The following is a 6771-nucleotide window of genomic DNA, read 5'->3' as shown; positions in this document are numbered from 1 at the left end:
GCCGTGACTCTGCCAACCCGACCCGGGCTGAATGAACCTGTGGTGTTTACAGTGATTGATGCAAAGTGTCAACTTATCTGAAACTACGCTGAAAACTAACAGACATCTTGTTAAACCAGCTGCAGCTTCTGTAAATCATTTGTTTTGGTGCGTTTTCCTAAAAAGTCTGTGAAGCATGAGGATCATTCGTCAAACTATCACAGAGGTCACTTTTCCTCCTCTCCTGTCCCACTCTGGATGTAGTTTCAGCACTTTACAGGAATATCTGTGAATAAAAAGCCACCTCTAATTAGTCCGTGTGGGAGCTCATTGATCCGTGCTGCAGAGCCTGACGTGTGCTCCCCATCAATAACATGGATCGCACAGCAAACCACGCCAATTCACATCTGGACGCCAATTAAGCCTTTGTCTGTGCGGCTTCGCTCTGCTGCTCATGTGTGCTAACGTTAAACCTGTCAACACCTGATTTAATGACTTCATCCTCCTCTTTTATTCATCCATTCATCGTCAGTCATCCCTCATCAGGGTTCCTGTTTACGGAGGCATCCAGCTGCTCGTTGGAAACCGATTCTTCTTGATGTCTTTGATTTGGTTTGAAATTGGCTCGAAACAGTCACACTTCACACCCGCCGTGATTGGTAATGACATGAGGGGTTTAAATATAGGACTCACGACGAAAGCTCCCACAGAGGAGTCGTTTTCAGAGAATGAAACAACATTTTCTGTCTTTGAACTTTATGCTTCTCTTTAACTCTTTATTAGCTGTGGTTCTCCTGAGCCGTTGGTTTCATGTGACTCTCAGATCAGCAGGAAGGTGATCCTCCACCTCACATGTCTGATTGTCTCTACCTGCAGTAATCATCCAGATTTACACGCGCTCCTCTCCCACTTTGATCCTCAGGTCGTTTCCTGCGTCTTGCACAGCGTGACTCAGAGGGTGTGTTTGGCACAAGCGGCAACAATCCAACATAATCCTGTTTCATAAATGTCAGAGAAATTTACAGATGAGGCTCGTGTGACCGAGCGGCTGCAGAGAAACGGCTCAGCGGGGGGACACGGAGAAAACACGGAGAAAACACAGAGTGAACACGGGGTGTGCAGAGAAAAGGTTACATGTCTTACGTCGATTGTTGCTTTTCTGGGTCTGACATTTCGTTCTGATGATGGTGATGATGATGATTGTAGCGTGAGTGATGTGAGAATGTCAGGGAGCTTTAGACTCGTACAGACGGGAGTGATGCTCCACCAGAAACCAAAATCCAACCATGTAGCTCTGGTCAAAGGTCTCTGAAAGGTGTATGAATCCAAATGTTAAATATAATGTTTTAAACTCCAGTATCTGGTGGTTCTCCAACAGGTGCAGCCAGAGTCTGACAGTAGAGACTGTGAGGGATTCTGGGAGAATCTGAGTGGAGCTGGGTGACAAAAATAACTATTATTTTACTTTCCAGAGTCTAATCACTTCCTGACTCTACCTCCCAACATATTTTACAATCCCCAGAAAAATTACACAAGAACGTCAGCTGTCAATCATCGTTAAACGTTACGTAAAGCCTCGTTTTTAACCTCGTATAACTAATGAAAACAAAACTTTTCAGAAAAAAGAGGACTTGGATACAAGACAGCCAAATGATATCTTCAAATCACCACAACAATCAGACGTGAGAAACATTTCTACCAGGTGTATTAATTTTTTAAAGTTTGACCACAGCCCATCTGGAATGACTGGGGAGATGGATTTTTTAACCTATACTGCAGCCAGCCACCAGGGGGAGCAGTTTTTATGGTGACCTCACTTCGAGCCAAGCAAGATGACGTCCATTTTTTTTACAGTCAGTGGCTGTTTTCGAATCCGCCCACTACATACTACTTTCATAAGCAGTATGTAGTTTGACTGTTCAGTTGGGTTAATTTTGTAGTATGCTACGCTGTTTTTTTTCAGTTCGAAGAAAACAGAAGTTTGCTACGGCTGACTTTTTTTCCACAAAATCTTTATTGAAAAAACAAACCACAAGTAGCTTATCTACAAATATATTGCCAGAGAGAGCATTTTATATAAACTTTCAGTGGTGGAGATGATGAGGATTTAAAGATAAAAAAGAAATGGCTCTTACATTTATAATCCTATAACATTTATATTCCTTTTGCATACTACAACTTTGACATATGTTCGCATACTGCATACTGCATACTGCATACTGCATACTGCTTCCTGCATACTGCTTCCTGCATACTTCATTTTGGTCGAATCAGTACGCACTGTTAGTATAGTTTGCAAATTCAAAAACGGTCTATGTCAAAAATGGTCAAGTACTTCTCACTCACAGCTGCAGCCAGAGCAGGTCCAGGTCAAAGGTCAAATATATTTAAAAACACATTTACAACAACTCACGTTGCTCAAAGTGATATACAAGCAAAATACAGACAGTCTTTCAGAAAATCAAAAACTCTAATAACACAGGCAATAATAATAAAATTAATAATAATAATTATTATTATTACTATTGTATCATTATTATTATTATGATTATTATGATTATTATGATTATTATTATTATTATTATTATTGTTATTTTTATAATTTTTTTATTATTATTATTATTATTATTATTATTGCCTGTGTTATTGCAGTTTTGTGATAATAAATAATAAAATATAATAATATAATATAATAATATATAATTATGATAATAATGATAAGAATAAGAATTATTCTTATTATTATTGCCTGTGTTATTGCAGTTTTGTGATAATAAATAATATAATATAATAATATAATATAATAATGTATAATTATAATTATAATAATAATAATAATAATAAGAATTATTATTGTTGTTGTTGCTGTTGTTGTTATTTTGGATATTATATTGTAATTATTATTATTATACAAAATAAGTAAATAAATAAGTTGGTCAGGGTCCACTTTTAGGAAAGTATTGTTATCATATTTACTGTCTGTTATTTTCTGGTAATTAAATTTTATTATTTAAAAAAACAAAACAAAACAAAAACAGATAAGTTTAAAAGGATATTAAAATAAATAAAAATATTCTTCTCATAATTTATTTTTCCTTTCAGTAACAGATATGTGACAGGAAATTAAGCAATGGAAACTTTAGTTGTTTTTGAACCACTTTGCAGTGGGACTGCATTGTAATATTCAGTTCAATCCTTTTAAAAATAAAAATGTGTCCAGGAGCGCATTTTATGGCCTCTGCTGTGAAAATTTTTGAGGCCATAAAATGGGCCCTGAGTTGGTATTAAACTACATTTCCCTCTAACACACCCACCTGTTCCTCCTTCTCCTGTAGTGTCTGTGAGGAGCAGCTGGAGCTGGGGTCTGTTTATCAGTCAGTTTCTTTCTGTTATCCAGCTCTCTCTGTGTTTCCAGGTAAAATGTTCATCAGGTTGCTCTAAAGGTGAGATAATGTGATGTTAGAGATTGATTTCTCAGCAGGAGTTGGTCTGTACACTGATTTACTCTCCGTGTCTTCTCTCAGTGTAGCGTGTCCTGTAGCGGCTCAGTGTTGGAGGTTGTTAAGCCTTGTGGGTTCCCCGTGTTCCCCTGAGGCCTCTCCTCACTCTATTACACGACGCTGTAAAAAAACAGATTACCACAGATCCACTGTGGCCTGCTGCACTCAATGGGGCGTGAAGGAGCCGTGTTTTTGTTTCAATACCTGCTCTCTCCATGTACTGTGGTGGTATGAAAAGGCTGACTGCTGTGGGATTATGGGTAAAAATCTTTCATCCACACACCAGGGAGCCGGGAGAGTATCAGGAGAGCGCTCCCAGGGGAAATAAGAGACGAGACAGGTGGATCTGAAACCGCAGAGGGTTAGAGAGGGAACAACAGCCAGCGCCGCTGAAATTACGCCTGAAATAGAAAAATAGAAACTTAATAGAAAAGTCAAAATACTGGTGACATACGTCTGAGCCCATAAACTGATCCCTTAGAAGTTAAAGAGCACAATGAGAAAGAAACCATGTTTGGGAAAATTGCTTCTGAGGTGTTGATTTGATTCTTTTTAGTTTGATCCACATCCCATCTGTTCACACAGAGCGGCTTTCTGTGACCAACACTGACACTGACTCAACATCTGATGCAGTTAAAGTCCCCGTGAGGACTTTCTAAGTCCATAATGAGATTATCTGCACAAATAACGGTTATTCATAAATGCTGTTTTTTAGCTTCCTGATCGGGTCAGACAGGTGCTAATTCCCATGACAACACCACACCGACTGATGAAGTTTAGCAGAGAGAAGAGAGATCTGTGTTTTTCTCTGCTGGAAACGGTTTCTGTGATTAATTTTGTAGTGATGGTGGACACTGGAGCCTAACTGTCAGACAGAAAAAGGACAGAAGAGCAGAAGAAAGAGAAACAGGAGTGATAGAACACGAGCTAAAGGCTAAAACACAGCATAGAGGCTAAAAAAAGAGCTAAAGCTAATACAGAAGCTAGAAACTAAAACATGGGCTAAAGGCTAAAACAGAAGCAAGAGGCTAAAACATGGGCTAAAGCACAAGCTAAATGCTAAAAAGCTGGTTAAAGGCTAACACACAAGCTAAAGGCTAAAAAAATGGGCTTAAGGCTTATACACAAGCTAAAAGGCTAAAGGCTAAAGATAAATTAAAAAAAAAAAACAAGCTAAAGGCTTATACACTAGGTAAGGGCCAAAACCTGAGCTAATGGCTCAAACATGGGCTAAAAGCTCAAACTGGAGCTAAAAGTTACAACACAATCTAAAGGTTAAAACATGAGCTAACGGTTAAAACACCAGCTAAAGGCTAAAAGACTGGTTAAAGGCTAATACACGACCTAAGGACTAAAAACACAGGCTAAAGGCTAGCACACAGCATAGAGGCTAAAAACTTTGGTTAAAAGCTAATACACAGGCTTGAGGCTAAAAACATTGGCTACATGCTAATACAGAAGTTAGACGCTAAAACATTAGCTAAAGCACAATCTAAAGGCTTAAACACAAGCTTAAGGCTAAAAAACTGGTTAAAGACTAATACACAGGCTAAAGGCTAAAAGACTTGTAAAAGGTTTAAACATGAGCTAAAGGCCAAAAACATGGGCTTTAAGCTAATACACAAGATGAAAGGCAAAACATGTGTTTAAAGCTTAAACACAAGCTAGAGGCTACAATCTAGGCTTAAGGCTTAAGCACTAGCTAAAGGCTAAAAAAAGCTTAAGGCTATAAAACTGACTAAAGGCTAAAACATGAGGTAAGGGCCAAAACCTGAGCTAAAGGCTTAAACATTGACTAAAAGATAATACAGGAGCCTAAAGTTAAAACATGAGCTAACGGTTAAAACACCAGCTAAAGGCTAAAAGACTGGTTAAAGGCTAATACACGACCTAAGGACTAAAAACACAGGCTTAAGGCTAGCACACAGGCTAGAGGCTAAAAACATGGGGTAAATGCTAATACAGAAGCTAGAGGCTTAAACATTAACTAAAGCACAAGCTAAAGGCTAAAACACAAGATAAAGGCCTATAAAACTGGTTAAAGGCTAATACACATGCTAAAGGCTAAAAGACATGTTAAAGGCTTCAACATGAGCTGAAGGCTAAAAACATGGGCTCAAAGCTGATACACAAGCTGAAAGGCAAAACATGTATTTAAAGCTTGTACTCAAGCTAGAGGCTACAACATAGGCTACAAGCTTAAGCACTAGCTTAAAGCCAAAAAAAAAAAAAAGCTTTAGGTTAAAAAACTGGTTAAAGGCTAAAACACAAGGTAAGGGCTAAAACATGGGCTATAAGCTAATACAGGAATTAAAGGTTAAAAAATAAGCTAAAGGCTAAAAGGTGCTCAAGGCTAAAACCTAGGTTAATGTGTTAGCTTGTTGTCAGGTTTGAAAGTGTAGCTCTACCTAACTGTTGATAAATATCTTACCTCATGGAGCTGGATCTGGGGAAAAGTTGACTGAAGAAAGAAAAGTTAAAAAGAAGATCTGATCTCCATTCATTTCTAAACAAACACACGCCTTGTTCAGAGTCACGTCTTCACCACAGTGGGTGCAAGTGCTTATGGGAAGTGGAGTCTTAATCGAAGATGATCCTCATGTATATAATTATATATTTTCAAGGAAACCTGAGCAGCAGAAAGTTAAAACTTTTCTGTTAAATGTGAGAAAAGTGAGGTTTAAGCTGATTTCTAAGTGAGTAGAGTGGACTATGAGTTCTCCTTCAGCCTCACTGTTAGCATATATACAATAACCCATTTACATTAAATGATTACATTTGATCCTTAATGGTCCCTCGCTTGGCGCTCTCATTTTGTCATTAATTAATGATGAAGAGAAAAACCATTTGAAACTCTCTTCACTCCAGCACAATGTGCAGCTCTCCCATATCTGCTGAATTATTGATTAAAAACACATTTCCCTGCATTTAAAGACAGACGGAGAGCTTTTTATTCAAATTAAACAATCAGCCGGGATTCAAACCAGCAGACTTCCCATTAAAACACTCTTTGTCTTCGAGGATTGTTTCCTAACTCTGCAGCGCAGAGAGGAAACTTGGACTCAAAGAGCTGAAAGCAGCGCACGGCGAGGAGCAGCTGCTTATGTCAGCCACCTGTACGCTCACGCTCCTTACTGTTAATCGTCTGCAAAAGGTGAACAATCAGCCCCTGCTCCTCCTCCGTCAGCGCGATTGATGCGCCTCACTTACTGCTGTTCAGGGTGAGTAATGGCGATCCTCCCCTCTGCTGCTGTTTCTCTTCCCTCCTCATAACGACTCCTCGTAACGACTC

This window comes from Halichoeres trimaculatus, unplaced genomic scaffold (genome assembly GCF_033239565.1).
Source record: "Halichoeres trimaculatus isolate MK-OKI-2021-1 unplaced genomic scaffold, fHalTri1.1 fHalTri1_scaffold_18, whole genome shotgun sequence".
NCBI classification, from domain to species: domain Eukaryota; kingdom Metazoa; phylum Chordata; class Actinopteri; order Labriformes; family Labridae; genus Halichoeres; species Halichoeres trimaculatus.
Note: the sequence above shows the minus strand (reverse complement) of the source record.